Source organism: Bos indicus, chromosome 2 (genome assembly GCF_029378745.1).
Source record: "Bos indicus isolate NIAB-ARS_2022 breed Sahiwal x Tharparkar chromosome 2, NIAB-ARS_B.indTharparkar_mat_pri_1.0, whole genome shotgun sequence".
NCBI classification, from domain to species: domain Eukaryota; kingdom Metazoa; phylum Chordata; class Mammalia; order Artiodactyla; family Bovidae; genus Bos; species Bos indicus.
The window spans coordinates 51,499,612-51,515,089 of record NC_091761.1 but is presented as its reverse complement, the minus strand read 5'-3'; the positions used below and the strand labels follow the sequence as shown (position 1 = coordinate 51,515,089).

General features: G+C 38.3%; 1 long non-coding RNA gene across 2 annotated transcripts in view; it reads left to right on the top strand.

The window, feature by feature from the left end:
* LOC139176389 (uncharacterized) overlaps positions 1–15,478 on the top strand; it is a 230,332-nt gene that overhangs the window by 54,175 nt on the left and 160,679 nt on the right. For both annotated transcript variants that reach the window (XR_011560811.1, XR_011560813.1), the window contains exon 2: positions 9,317–9,400. This is a non-coding gene — a long non-coding RNA (uncharacterized lncRNA). The remainder of the gene's footprint in view (positions 1–9,316; positions 9,401–15,478) is intronic.

Below are 15,478 nucleotides of genomic sequence, written 5' to 3'. Positions count from 1 at the left end.
TTTCTAGGATCTCTTACCAGACCTACTAAATCAGAAATTCTGGGGTTGAGGTCTAATTATCTGTGTTTTAAAAAGGTTTCCAGGTGGTTCTGATTCATGTTAAGATTGGAGAACCAATGCTTTTGATTAGTGTAACTACTATATTTAAGTTCAGTTCAGTCACTCAGTCATGTCTGACACTTGGCAACCCCACAGACTGCAGCACTCCAGACTTCACTTTCCATCACCAACTCCTGGTGCTTGCTCAAACTCATGTCCATCAAGTTGGTAATGTTATCCAACCGTCTCATCCTCTGTTGTCCCCTTCTCCTCCTGCCTTCAATCTTTCTCAGCATCAGGGTCTTTTCCAGTGAGTCAGTTCTTTGCATCAGATGGCCAAATTATTGGAGTTTCAGCTTCAGTATCAGTCCTTAAAATGAATATTCAGGACTGATTTACTTTAGGATTGACTGTTTGGATCTCCTTGCAGTCCAAGGGACTCTCAAGAGTCTTCTCCAACATCAATTTTTCAAAAACATCAATTCTTCAGTGCTCAGCTTTATGGTTCAACTCTCACATTCATGCATGACTACTGGGAAAACCATAGCTTTGACTAGACAGACATTTGTTGGCAAAGTAATGTCTCTGCGTTTTAACATGTGGTCTATGTTGTTCACAGCTTTTCTTCCAAGGAGCAAGTGTCTTTTAATTACAGGGCTGCAGTCACCATCGGCAGCAATTTTGGAATCCAAGAAAATAAAGTCTGTAATATTTAAAATCAGTTCAGTCACTCAGTCATGTCCGACTCTTTGTGACCCCATGAACTGCAGCACGCAAGGCCTCCCTGTCCATCACCAACTCCCAGAGTTCACTCAAACTCATGTCCATCGAGTCAGTGATGCCATCCAGCCATCTTATCCTCTGTCATCCCCTTCTTCTCGTGCCCCCAATCCCTCCCAGCATCAGAATCTTTTCCAATGAGTCAACTCTTCTCATGAGGTGGCCAAAGTACTGGAGTTTCAGCCTCAGCATCAGTCCTTCCAATGAAAACCCAGGACTGATCTGCTTTAGGATGGACTGGTTGGATCTCCTTGTAGTCCAAGGGACTCTCAAGAGTCTTCTCCAACATCAAAGTTCTAAAGCATCAATTCTTCTGTGCTCAGCTTTCTTCACAGTCCAACTCTCACATCCGTACATGACCACTGGAAAAACCATGGCCTTAACTAGATGGACCTTTGTTGGCAAAGTAATGTCTCTGCTTTTGAATATGCTATCTAGGTTGGTCATAACTTTCCTTCCAAGGAGTAAGAGTCTTTTAATTTCATGGCTGCAGTCACCATCTGCAGTGATTTTGGAGCCCCCCAAAATAAAGTCTGACATTGGTTCCACTGTTTCCCCATCTATTTCCCATGAAACAATGGGACCAGATGCCATGATCTTAGTTTTCTGAATGTTGAGCTTTAAGCCAACGTTTTCCACTCTCCTCTTTCACTTTCATCAAGAGGCTCTTTAGTTCTTCTTCACTTTCTGCCATAAGGGTGGTGTCGTCTACATATCTGAGGTTATTGATATTTCTCCTGGCAATCTTGACTCCATCTTGTGCTTCTTCCAGCCCAGCGTTTCTCATGATGTACTCTGCTTATAAGTTAAATAAGCAGGGTGACAATATGTAGCCTTGCCATACTCCTTTTCCTATTTGGAACCAGTCTGTTTTTCCATGTCCAGTTCTAACTGTTGCTTTCTGACCTGCATACAGGTTTCTCAAGAGGCAGGTCAGGTGGTCTGGTATTCCCATCTCTTTCAGAATTTTCCACAGTTTATTGTGATCCACACAGTCAAAGGCTTTGGCATAGTCAATAAAGCAGAAATAGATGTTTTTCTGGAACTTTCTTGCTTTTTCAGTGATCCAGTGGATGTTGGCAATTTGGTCTCTGGTTCCTCTGCCTTTTCTAAAACCAGCTTGAACATCTGGAAGTTCATGATTCACGTATTGCTGAAGTCTGGCTTGGAGAATTTTGAGCATTACTTTACTAGCGTGTGAGATAAGTGCAATTGTGTGGTAGTTTGAGCATTCTCTTTGCCTTTCTTTGGGATTGGAATGAAAAATAAGTCCTGCCAAATCCACAAATATTCAGTGAAGGGCTACTAAAGGTAAGGTACTGGGCACCCAAGTAAAGAATTCAAATATAAAGCAGATCTCGTGACTCCTCATTCTGATTTTTTAGTCTAGAAACAAATAGGGGAGGGGAATAGACTGTGTCAAGTACACAAATAGTAAGTTTAAAGCCCACATCATCCACCAAGTCAGAAATGGCAATTCACTTCAGGATCCAAGGATGTCCCTGCTTTGTAACAATGGAGACTTATCCCACGTGCCTGAGAACTGGGCCTTGACAGGATATGTTTCTCCCCTGCTAGCATCATGGATCAGGGACATACCTCAGAACAGTCAGGAGAGGGAGAGGGAACACAGTATTTGTTCAGTCAAAAGAGGTCTCTCGGGAGAGAAGGTGATACCTTTTGTGCTTAGCTCCTTGAGCAAACATACATTAGAGGAGGGATGGTGAAGGAAAGGGACAGGCCAAAAAAGGATGTAGAAGTGGTGGTTCCACGTAGATAAGGTGAAAAACTCCCTCTGAAGCCCAGTGGCAATCCTGTGGTGGAGGGATTAATAAGTGGGGGAGAAGCTGCCACTACCCGGAGGACATTCCCTGAGTATGTGTCATCAGAAAGCGGTTCAGGAACAGAGACTTCTCATTATTTTGAAGTCATAAAAAGTTGGGGTTACACTCTCACAATGTATATTTGTTTGAGTATTTATTTTTGTAACTTTTATAAATATGCACTCAGGAAGACACAGACAATAGCATTTAAAGGATAAGCGCATGCCAATAAAATGGCTAATATTGTCTTTACACGGCCCATTGGTCTGCCCTGCTCGCTTCACTGTGGAAGTTCCTGTTTCTGACTAAAGTGAAAAGAAGTTGGGTTTGCAGTGGGAAAGGAAAGATAGGTTTGCTCACTGTATTCTCAAGCAGCGGTGATCCAAATAGATGTGTAAAGATTGCAGTTAATACGTATATGAATATGCTTGGTCCTCTACACACTAATAGTATAAAATTAACTTTCCCCCATCCTGGTGCTTTCTCACCAGGTTCCTTGAGAATCCAGCACAGCTTGTCTAGTGGCGGGGTGATCACCATGGCATGTGAGGACAGGAATGTCTCTAAAGGGCCTTAAACATATTTGGCTGACACATTACCCCTTTCCCCATGACTCATAAAACCACAGTTCCATAAACAAGACAAAACAAAATGATATAAAATTAGCCCTGTGTTTGTGGGTGCTTTGGAAAGGTGGGAGGGTGTTAAGTTACTTGGAGAAACCCAAGGAAGGTTTAAAGGTAGATTTTTAAATAGCAGTTCAGTAAAGAATTCAGGGAACACCAGGAATTGTAGCCAGATATGACTCATAATCATTTGAAGAAATCTTGAGTAGGTTTTGGAATAATTTCTGTTTCTGTTAAGTGTGTGTGTGTGTGTGTGTGTGTGTGTGTGTGTGTCATTTATGTGCAGCAAGGTCAGACACATGAAGAAGGTGGTTTTGTTGGAGGGAAAACAGCAGGAGAAATAAGTCAGTTTGATTTAGAAATAAGAGCCAGGCAGTTCAGAAGGAGCTATGAGGTTCTTTAAGCTGGAGATTTAACCTATCACAGAGAGAATATCCATATTATTTATAATCATGAAACCCAAGTCAGAAAATCAAGAGGCTTCCCATGGTATCTGTTTTTGGGCTGAATATCCTCTCTGTATAATGAACTGCCTAATACTGTCTTACTTTATGGACAGGATCAAGACATTCAAATCCTTCTCCCCATGTCTTTTCACATGTACCTTGTGAGTACTCACCTTAATGTGGCAAGCATTGTCATATTTGCTGTGACTACGTGGTCAAGATCAGGATGACTAAATCCTTGCACACAGTCATTTATCTCCACTGCATGAATTGTAGAAGTTTATGTAGAAAAGAGAATATGCTCAAAATATATATGCTTATTAGTAATTTCAGACAGAGAAGGCAAAAGCGCCCCACTCTAGTACTCTTGCCTGGAAAATCTCATGGATGGAGGAGCCTGGTAGGCTGCAGTCCATGGGGTCGCTAAGAGTTGGACAAGACTGAGCGACTTCACTTTCACATATTGGAGAAGGAAATGGCAACCCACTCCAGTGTTCTTGCCTGGAGAATCCCAGGGACGGGGAAGCCTGGTGGGCTGCCGTCTATGGGGTCGCACAGAGTCGGACGCGACTGAAGCAACTTAGCAGTAGCAGTAGCAGCAGTAATTTCAGATGGAAACCAATGTTGTATGTAGTCTATTTGTTGTGAACCAAACTTGACTATGTGTGAGCCTCAAGGATTCCTTTGGTTTGTTATTAATTAGAAGGAAGAAGACCCCAGACCCCACTAGTACTGTGAGAGGGAAAAGTGAGATGGGAGGTGGACCAGTAGACAAGCTACCCCAAAGAGAGCTTTCTATATAGAAGTAACAGCTTCTAACACTGTGTCTCTCCTCTCACAAGTGAAAATCACTGTGAGACACTAGTATAGGTCTTGGGGATGAAATGTGAGCAGGGGGAAGGGGGACAGGGCCTATATTGCTTTTCACAATTTACAATAGTTTACTTTTTTGTTTGTATGAAAATTATCACTTTCAAAAATCATTGGGAATCCTCAAATACTCAGTTCAGTTCAGTCTCTCAGTCGTGTTCAACTCTTTGTGACCCCATGAACCGCAGCACACCAGGCATCCCTGTCCATCACCAACTCCCGGAGTTCATCCAAACCCATGTCCATTGAGTTGGTGATGCCATCCAACCATCTAATCTTCTGTCATCCCCTTCTCCTCCTGCCTGCAATCTTTCCCAGCATCAGGGCCTTTTCAAATGAGTCAGCTCTTCACATCAGGTGGCCAAAGTATTGGAGTTTCAGCTTCAACAGTCCTTCCAATGAACACCCAAGACTGATCTGCTTTAGGATGGACTGGTTGGATCTCCTTGCAGTCCAAGGAACTCTCAAGAGTCTTCTCCAACACCACAGTTCAAATGCATCAATTCTTCTGCACTCAGCTTTCTTGATAGTCAAACTCTCACATCCGTACATGACCACTGGAAAAACCATAGTCTTGACTAGACAGACCTTTGTTGGCAAAGTAATGTCTCTGCTCAAATACTAGATCACTATATTTGAGGAGTAAATATGAACCAAACTGAAGATACAATATCATCTTCTAAAATAATCTTGATTTGACAATCAGCTTTACTATCATTATTGGAGCAAGTATATAAATATGTTCTTCACACAATTCAGAGAAGCATTTTGGAAGGCTTCTGGATTCTTAAGTTTTCACATTCCTAAGCAAGGATGCAAAAATCCATTTCATCTCGCTTCTCAATTACGCTTTTTAGTGGTGACTTCTTGGAATACATGTTGAAAATAATTCCTATACCATAAAATTTCCATAATTAATTTGCAATGTCTTCCAATGAAGTAGAAAATGGGAATGTGAAGGATGTATTCATGTATTTGACATTCAAGAAGAATGGGAGTAGGAAGTGAAAAGAGTAAAGAAGAATAACAAAGGCTAGTGGATATTTATAGTGTAAACAGAAAGTGAAATAGGCAGAAATATATGAAGAAAAGGAAATTCCCAAGGAAAGGACAAGGTTTATGCTTCAAGATCACACAGCAAGCAAGTACCAGATAATTGATCTAAAACAGTTTCATTATGTTATTATCAAAAAACCTCAAATCTATCCTTAAAAGATACTAAAAACAGGCTCTAATGAGAACAACTTTGTGACTCTTTGATGTAGGACAAATTCAGGAAAGAACCATTGGAGCCCTGCAAGTGAATTTTCCCAAAGCATTATAAAAGACTGCAGTTCTGGGACAGTGCACATTCCTTCTCACGGTCTCTACCTTTTCCCTACTTCCTTTCTGCTGCTGCTTCTTGTTTATGGCTGATCATTTAAGGTTTCGTCCTTTTAATGAATTCTTTAGCTTTTGACTTGCCTGTCACCGCTGAGTTTTATGTCTTTGTTATAAGGCGGTGAGCTTGCTCCACACACAGTCTAAATTGAGCAAAACCCCCTTCAAAAGCCCCCCAAATGATAGTATTGTCCTTTTTAACATACACTTAGAGAATGAAACAATCTGTTTCATCCCTTGTGTTAGAACAGCTGGAATGAAATGAATAGAGGGGATTGAGCAGTTCTGCAAAATCTTTGATAATAGAGAAGTACGAGTGTTCCCATCAGCAGTTGAATGATAATTTATCTGGTATGAGTGATGTAACCAAGTGGTTGTATATTACTGCCCCATTCTTTCTTGTCCCAAGACACCCTTGGAAATGCGATGCTACATCTCAATGGGATTTTCCAGTACAAAAATTCTTTACAAATAACATAATTGTGGATACACACCACTCCTACAGAGGTAAGTATACTGAGGATGTGCCAAAACATTAGGGCAGAAATTCAGTTCCCATGGCACACAAACAGGAATCTAACCATTTGCTGCAATAAATACATTTTTGTGGACTCAAAGATTATACAGTATACATTCTCTATACAATGCAAATTGCTTGTTCATTTATTTTGGAGTAAAACAACCTGAAGATGAAGCAGGAGAGAAAAATATACAGGAATACAGATTTTTTTTTGCTTCACGGCTGAAATTAGTATATTTCTATTTCTTTCTACTATAGGAAACCTCTAGGTGTGAGTAGTGATGTAAGGAAATAATTGTTGCTACATATTTAAAGTCAAGTTCTTCCTTGATTTTCAGAGACTATGTAAATTAAACAAAATAAATAGCAGCAAAAAAAAAAAAAAAATCTTCCAATATGAGGTTCAACCAAAATGTTGTTCAGGGAAAAACAGTGGTAAAACAGTTGGAGAAAAAATGAACATAAGTAAATAGTTGGATGTAAAATTTCTAGAAAGAATGTTATATACATAGCAGTTGCATAAACCTGCCTTTAGACATGTGAAGATCTATTATATGCAACACAAAATGAACATAACCTGGATGGGTTTAGAAGGAAAAATTAGAACCAGTGGGTAACACATAGAGGGACAGATACCAACTTAAGAAAGTACATTTTAACTACATCTACTCAACAGTAATGATGGTCAGCATCACTGGGAGTTCTTCAGCAGAGATAGTAGTAAGGAAAGCCAAAAGACTTCTGCCATCATTCCTAAATTTCCTAGATGTGAAAATGAATCTACAATGGTACAATTTATACTTGAGGAAGCTGATTCACTTAGGAGCAACATGAAGAATGAAATATAAATATTCTTTCTTCTTCTATTAAGAAGTGGGAAGTGGGAGGTAAGGAGGGTTGGACCATGGACATGTAGCCTTCACTGGATACTTGTTTTGATCTAGCACTCATTCCTCCCCTCTTTTGGGGGCAAAAGGAAGACTGATTTTTTTTAGGAAAAAACCTCTCATTCTTTCCCTCTCTTGGATAAAAGTCACCCTGGTTTTTAGAGGGAAAAAAAACCCCAGTCTCTCTCTTACTCTTACATCATTCAATTGAGGTTCACATCCCTCAGTTCTAGAAGAAATCTTGACATGGTTTCCTCATTAAAATAATGACTTTCATGGCCACAGTGATTGGTTAAGCAATGAATGTGCAATTCATAACCTGGCCAATAGGGTTAAATGAAGAGTCTCTATGCTACAGTTGTTGAGAGGTTACAGCAAAAGCCTAGTACTTTTGGAAGCCATCTTGGTATCATGACTGAAGAGCCTATATTAAAGTCAACTCAGGCTAAAACAGCTGATATGGAGGCAAAGTAAAAAAGGGTTAAATTACATGTAAGCTTTTGAAAGTGGCAATGTTAAAACTAACTCTACCCCTAGAACATTTATTCTTTGAATTCTTCTCCCCCCAAATGACTGTTGTTCTTAAGGTTATGTGAGTGGGTTTTCTGTTGTGTGTGTGCTGTGATTAGTTGCTCAGTCATGTCCGACATTTGTGACCCCATGGACTGTAGTCCACCAGGCTTCTCTACCCATGGCGATTCTCCAGGCAAGAATACTAGAGTAGGTTGCCACCCCCTCCTCCAGGGGACCTTCCCAACCCAGGGATTGAACCCAGGTCTGGTGCATTACAGGTTGAATCTTTACCATCTGAGCCACCAGGGAAGCCTAAGAATACTGGGTGGGTAGCCTATCCCTTCTCCAGGGGATCTTCCTGACCCAGGAATTGAACTGGGGTCACCTACATTGCAGGTGGATTTTTTTAAAAGCTGAGCTACCAGGGAATGCTACCAAAGTGTTTTGATTACTACAGCAATGTCCAACGAGAAGCATAGTGTCAAGTCCTTGAACAGCCACCAGTCACCAAGGGCCAGGAAAAAAGCAATAACAAATTTGGTCTCACAGTTTCTTTAGCACCCGGTGCTGAATAATATTGGAGAAGGCAATGGCACCCCACTCCAGTACTCTTGCCTGGAAAATCCCATGGACGGAGGAGCCTGGTAGGCTGCAGTCCACGGGGTCTTTAAGAGTTGGACACGACTGAGTGACTTCACTTTGACTTTTCACTTTCATACATTGGAGAAGGAAATGGCAACCCACTCCAGTGTTCTTTCCTGGAGAATCCCAGGGACGGGGGAGCCTGGTGGGCTGCCATCTATGGGTCGCGCAGGGTCGGACATGACTGAAGCCAGTTAGCAGCAGCAGCAGCAGCAGCAGCTGAATAACATACACTACTGATCTAACCAGATTCTCTCTTCACATTATTGATTAAATTTTAATTTTTTTCTCTCAACCTCTGCTAAATAATTTAGTTTTCCCAAACTAATCACATCTGATTTTCTTTATTCCAGATTTCAGTCCATCTTACGTTTTTATAGGCCCAGATATGCAGATGTAATTTGGTGCAATGAAAAAAGTTGATAATTAAATTGATTGAAAATATTTACCTGTTATTGTCTTACTGTATTCCACCCTCTCCATTTCCTTATTCTTGTATTATTTATTATTTTATATTATTATTGAGTTTTGTATTATCTTTGTGTTTCATTTGCATACTCTAAAAAGGGAATTGTTATGAATGCTTACAATGATGTAGTATTTATACAAATACTTTATGTGTATTTTGATATTTGTAAATTTTAAATTCTCCTTAAAATACTTTGGTCAAGCCCCTGGTAAATATTGTTTTTATTTGCAGTGGAATTTAATTCAATCTGATTAGACACAATTTCTAATACATAATGAATCCTTAGGCAGATGTATTTTCTTTCTATTTTGTTTCTGATAGACCGTGCCTTGCATTGAAGAAGACAGCATGATGAGGAAGCTCAAGAAGTAGGAAAACGAAAATTTAGGATGTCAGGATCATGAGGTAGGTAAATGCTATGAGTTTTTTAATTTCTAACCTTTTTAAGATTTATTTTTTACTGAAGCATAGTTGATTTATAATATTGTGTTAGTTTCGTATATAGCAAATTGATTCAGTTATACATATATATGTATATTCTTTTTATATTCTTTTCCATTATGGTTTGTCCTATACAGTAGGACCTTGTTGTTTATCCATTCTGTCTATAATAGTTTACATCTGTTAATCCCAAACTCACAATCCATCCACCCCTCACCCCCTCTTCTGTCTTGGTAACCACAAGTCTATTCTGTATATCTGTGAGTATATTCCTATTTCATAAGCAAGTTTGTTTGTGTCATAATTTAGATTCCACACATAACTGTTATCATATGGTATTTGTCTTTCTCTTTCTGAATTCTCTTAGTATGATCATCTCTATGTCCATCCTTTTTGCTGCAAATAGCATTATTTCATTCTTTTGTTTAATTGCTGAGTAGTATTCCACTGTGTATATATAACACATCTTTAGTTATTATTCATTTGTCCATGGACATTTAGGTTGCTTGCATGTCTTGTCTATTGTAAATAGTGTTGCTGTGAACATAATGGGTGCATGTATATTTTTGATTTATAGTTTTTTATGGATGTATGCCCAGGAGTGGATTTGCTGTTCATATGGAGACTCCATTTTTATTTTTTTTTGAGGAACTTCCAAACTGTTTTCCATAGTAGTTATACCACAACTTTTCACTATTGACTGTTGGGAGGAAAAACCTAGGAACTCATCTCTTATGAAATAGTGAAGAAAGGAAATTAGTACCTTTTTATGATTTCAGTGCTTAATTTTTCAATAGTAATATGTGTATGGAAAACAATAATACTTATTCTGAATATTAAAGTTAAAAGACAAGATTGCTGTCACTGTGGGGACTGGCCCAGGTTCCAGCTCATCTAGTCTTATCTGATTAGTCTTAGGGCAGAAGAAAGCAACAGTTTGTGTTTACTTTTAACTTAAAATAATCACCAAAATTAATTACTCTGAAGTTTTGTTGCTTTTAGTGACCAAATGATTCCAAGAGGAGCAGAACTCCTATTTATTTTCCTACTCAATTCCATTTCAAACCTTTTCAGTAAAGAGAGAGTGAGAAGGTCATTTTAGTATTGCAAATGCTTGCTGAGATAAGAATAATTTGTTCATATGGAATTATCCCACATAGGCATCTTTTTCTTTTAAGAGCTACCATGTACTTCAATGGTTTAGAACCTTGTTTATAGAAGGCTTTAAACATGTGTCTTTTCTTGCCTTCATTTAATCATTTGTCAAATATAAATATAACAGCTAGGACCTCTGACTTTGTATAAGAATGCACTAAATCTAGAAAGTTATGGTTGAAGGTTATACCTGCGAGAATGTAAGTGTTCCTTTAGTCTGAGGAACAGTACAGATAACATATGTAAAAGCTGTTAAGTAAAAAGCACACACATTTTTTTTTCTTTATGGTCTCCCTAAACACTTTATTAATACAAAACCAAAGGGCCAACATAAAGATCAACTTGAGGTTTAGAAAAAAGAAATATTACATTTGCATAGTTGAGAGAAGTCTGATTTAGAATTCAGGGACCATGGGATTTAGCCTGCCTTTGACTCTATACTCTATCCTCTGCCAGGAGGCAGTTTAGACCAAAAGTGCTCAGCTTAAATGATTGTGGGAGTCACTGGTCAGGCTTGTTAGAAATACAGATTCCTGGGTGGACCCTGACCTTAGAGATTCTGACTCAGCCAGTCTGGTGGGAGGGCAGGGTGGGTGAGAGGCATGTATTCACATTCCCAGTGAAGCTAATGTGCTGACTCTTGAAAATTCACTGTTATAGACCTCAGTTGTCCTCTTCTATATAATGTAGAGATCTCATTAGGCCTATTGATTATAGACCCCAAAATTAAAGGAGGCAACAATTTCTACTTTTGAAAGGGAAAACAATATCTGATTATAAGTTCCATATGCTAAAATAATAATAAAATTTTAATTTATATTAATAATATAACTATATTTCTCACAAATGTCTTGTAAGAAAATACAGGATGAATATTGGTACTGGGGTCCAGAAATGGTGATAAAAGCTTTGAATGTCTAAATTTATCTAGCTGGATGGCAGGAAAGTTAGGACTAATCTTGTCTTACAACTTAAAGGCCTATATTTGTTCATTTATACCTCACAGCTTTTTGTAAGTGAACCATATTGTCTTACAGCCTGTTATTATTCATGTATTTAGAAGGAGGATTCTGTTTTGCATGGGTCAACATGACCCTTGAACATAGCTCTGTAGCAGAGACAGGTGATAGTTGAAGAAGAAGGAAGAAAAGAAGAAGGAGCAGAAGGGGAAGCAGAAGCAAAGCAAAGCAAAATTAATAATAATAGCATTTTCTGGAACAAGATACTTGTCATCTTTGAAGGTATCAACAGTGCTAAGAAGAGAGCCCCCATCTGCACTCTTAAACAAGACTCCTCAAATCAATTCCTATGGCTTTGTATGTGGTGGGATATGTATATGTGTGTATATACATATATAAATAATATACATGTATGTATATATATAGACACTAACTGAGATGAGACACCAGACACGAACAGTGTAGCTAAGGTTGCCGTTCTGTACCTTCTGCCTAAACCTTAATTACTGTCCCACACCAACAAGTGTTTGCTCTGACCTCACCTTTAATATTTCAGCTGCTGGAAAATAAATCCCAAAACATTCCTTAAGTTCTTGTTTCATGCTTGTAAGTTAATAATGAGATGCTAAGCCGCAAGGTGGGGGCATTGTTAGTGACAACTAAAATGAAAAACAAAGTGGGAACTGATTGTTTCTATAGGTGTCAATGGGGACCCCTCTGAAGGAATGCCAGGATGTAACTCCAGTTGCTATGTTGTGTTAGGGATTACACCAGCTGGTGTATCTCTAATAAACACCAGACATTTGGTGCATAATGACAATTTAGGCTATCCAATAGGTTGGGTTTCATGAGGCTTTGTTTTATTTCTTTGTTTCAGACATATTTTTATAGACACTTTTCACACAACAGCTTTGCTACTCTTAAATATGAAAACAATTTACAAATGATATTATTTGACTTCCATTCTTTTAGTTGTTATACCTTTAGCCCATTCTTTTTAATCTTGATTTTGGAAAATTAATTTTGAAATGTATTTCTGAATTGTGTACAAGGTAAAAGGAATGATAATACTTATTTTGTAATGGGACTCCCTGACTTATATTTTATAGACCAGTAAAATTAAATAAAAATAAGTACTTACATTGAATTGGCAATTTTCTACTTAATGAAAAGAGCAATGAAAACATAACACCTCTTATTAGTATAATTCTCTAATTTATCAACAAACATTTTTTAGAATAAGTAGAAAAGTATGGCAAACATTTTAAATTAGCTTTATGAAAAATACAAGATAATGTCCTTATTCTTTTTTGTTCAAGATGCACCCCTGAAAACTTGGTTGAGCACCTATTAATGCCAAGAACCCTGTTTTATTTTTTTATCTTTTTATTTTATATTGAGGTATAGTCAATTATGGAGAAGGCAATGGCAACCCACTCCAGGACTCTTGCCTGGAAAATCCCATGGACAGAGGAGCCTGGTAGGCTGCAGTCCATTGGGGTCTCGAAGAGTCGGACATGACCGAGCAACTTCACTTTCACTTTCCACTTTCATGCACTGGAGAAGGAAATGGCAACCCACTGCAGTGTTCTTGCCTGGAGAATCCCAGGGAAGGGGGAGTCTGGTGGGCTGCCGTCTATGGGGTCGCACAGAGTAGGACACGATTGAAGCTACTTAGTAGCAGCAGCAGCAGCATAGCCAGTTAACAATACTGTGATAGTTTCAGGTAAATGGTGAAGGGACTCAGTCATACATATACATATACATATACATATACATATACATATACATATACATATACATATACATATACATGTATCCATTCTCCCCCAAACTCCCCTCCTGCACAGGCTACCACATAACCTTTAGCAGAGTTCTTGCTTGTTGGAAGATTAACCTGTTTTAGAGAGAGAGAGTCAAGTATCTGCTCAGTTGAGGAGGAAGTCATGTGATAGGCATACTTAAATGATGATTTTATATCCAAAGCAGCAGTATTTTAGGGTACTTGGGAAAAAATGATGTGCTTAGTGACTAAGGCTCTTAGAAATCTCAACACTTCCCTCAATATTGACTAACTAGTATGCATGGGTCTGGCCAATAGCTCAATCTTTTCTCATCAAATCTTTAAAGGCTTATTAAGTATTCTATCACCATGAACATTTTGAGAATTTTATGCTCCATGAATTATCATAATATTAGTAGGAAAATGAGATTTGTCTTTAAAAACTTTACTTTGCTGTAAATAATTTGCTTGCATTCTGTCATATGATATGAGTGCTTTTCATGTCAGAAGAAAAAGTGGCACGTATTCAGACTGTATATAGATTTTGGCCCGTGAAGTTGCATAATCTGGTAGAACCCTGTGTGTTCAGTAAAGCACAGGCTGGTGGGCCCCTACTTGATCAGGACCAGAATAGGTAGACATCATGGCCTCTTGCCTGTAGGCTGTATATCTTGGCCTTAAACACCCTGCCAGGCTGGGTCTGATAGTGAAAGCCTGCAGATGGTCAGCAGGAGAGTAAGGTCTGGGATCTGCTCCTTTGCTGTGGTTCTCTAGGCTCAGCAGCAAAGGTAGGACACAATCACTTCACGGGCCGGGTGCAGAGCTTACTGTGTCCATCTTGAATAAAGAACTTTTGGAATTTATTTCAGGTTTCCAAGGAAGAAGCTATGTAGCCCCATTTGGAGTAGGAACTCTGCTGGTTGACTGGCAGTGAACTGAAGTCAGAGTTGAGGGGTTGGCATTACATTGTTGTTTTACATGTATTGAATTCATCTATCTTATTGTGGACTAATTGTGCCCTAAAAGGCTAGCATGTTGTTCATACTAGCTGTATGACAGCTGCACTAATCATATGTATGTTTATAAACTGATGGGAAAAATTCTGTTGGATTCAAAATTATTAAAAGAAATTTCACCGTTTATGAGTAACCTTTATCAATAAAGGTTACCAATGTCAATAATCTTTAAGATTCACTAATCCTAATTTTTTAACTGTTTTAATTTTTAAATGATTTTAAATGTTGATTTTAAAGTTGTAACATCTGTCAATGATATATATACATATATATATATGTTTTTTTTTTTTACTAGTGATGACTATTAGTGGTTTGAAGATGCTATTCATTGAAGTGTCTAAGGCTGGGATGTGCTTATATCATTTTAGGTATGGATGTGATATAAAGTTTTAGACATGCACCCTAGTATTCCTGGGCAGAGGTGGAAGTTCTGGCTACCTTCTGGTTTTCTACTGATACCACTTAGACACCATGTGATTTCAAAACCCTGTGAGTGTGAATGGAGGTTAAGCCAGGGAACTGGAACTACTTTCTCAAGCTGGTAGTGACGCAGTGTGCCCCTTATTCTCTTGCTGGAGTGGGTATGAGAGGAAGTTGTCAGAAATAAAATATTTAAATAATATCCAGAGTTTCATAACTTGATAACCCAAAATCCAAATTCAATAAAAACCTAGTCCTATCAAGGTCCAGGTGAATCTTAGAATGAAAAAATACAACCAATAAATGCCAGTTCCAAGAAGACAGAGATGTTAGAATTATTTGATAAAGATTTTAAAGCAGCCATCATAAAATACTTAAATGACCAGTTGATCTTTGACCAATAATACACAGATCAAATGAATTTGAAAATCCTAGTAAAGAGAAAGAAAATTTCAGCATATAAATAGAACACAAAAGAAAAACCAAATGGAAATTTAGAATTGAAAAATTAAAAAAGTGAAAGGGTTCAACAGTAGGAAAGAGGGAATAGAAGAAAGAATGTAGACATTAAAATGTTCCCAATTTGAAAAATGAAGAGAAAATAGATTGGGAGGAAAAATCAAAGAGACTTAATCCCTTTAGGACTATATCTAAAGATCTAACAGTCATTTATGGAGTGTTAGAAGGATAAGGAGAATAGGGCAGGGCA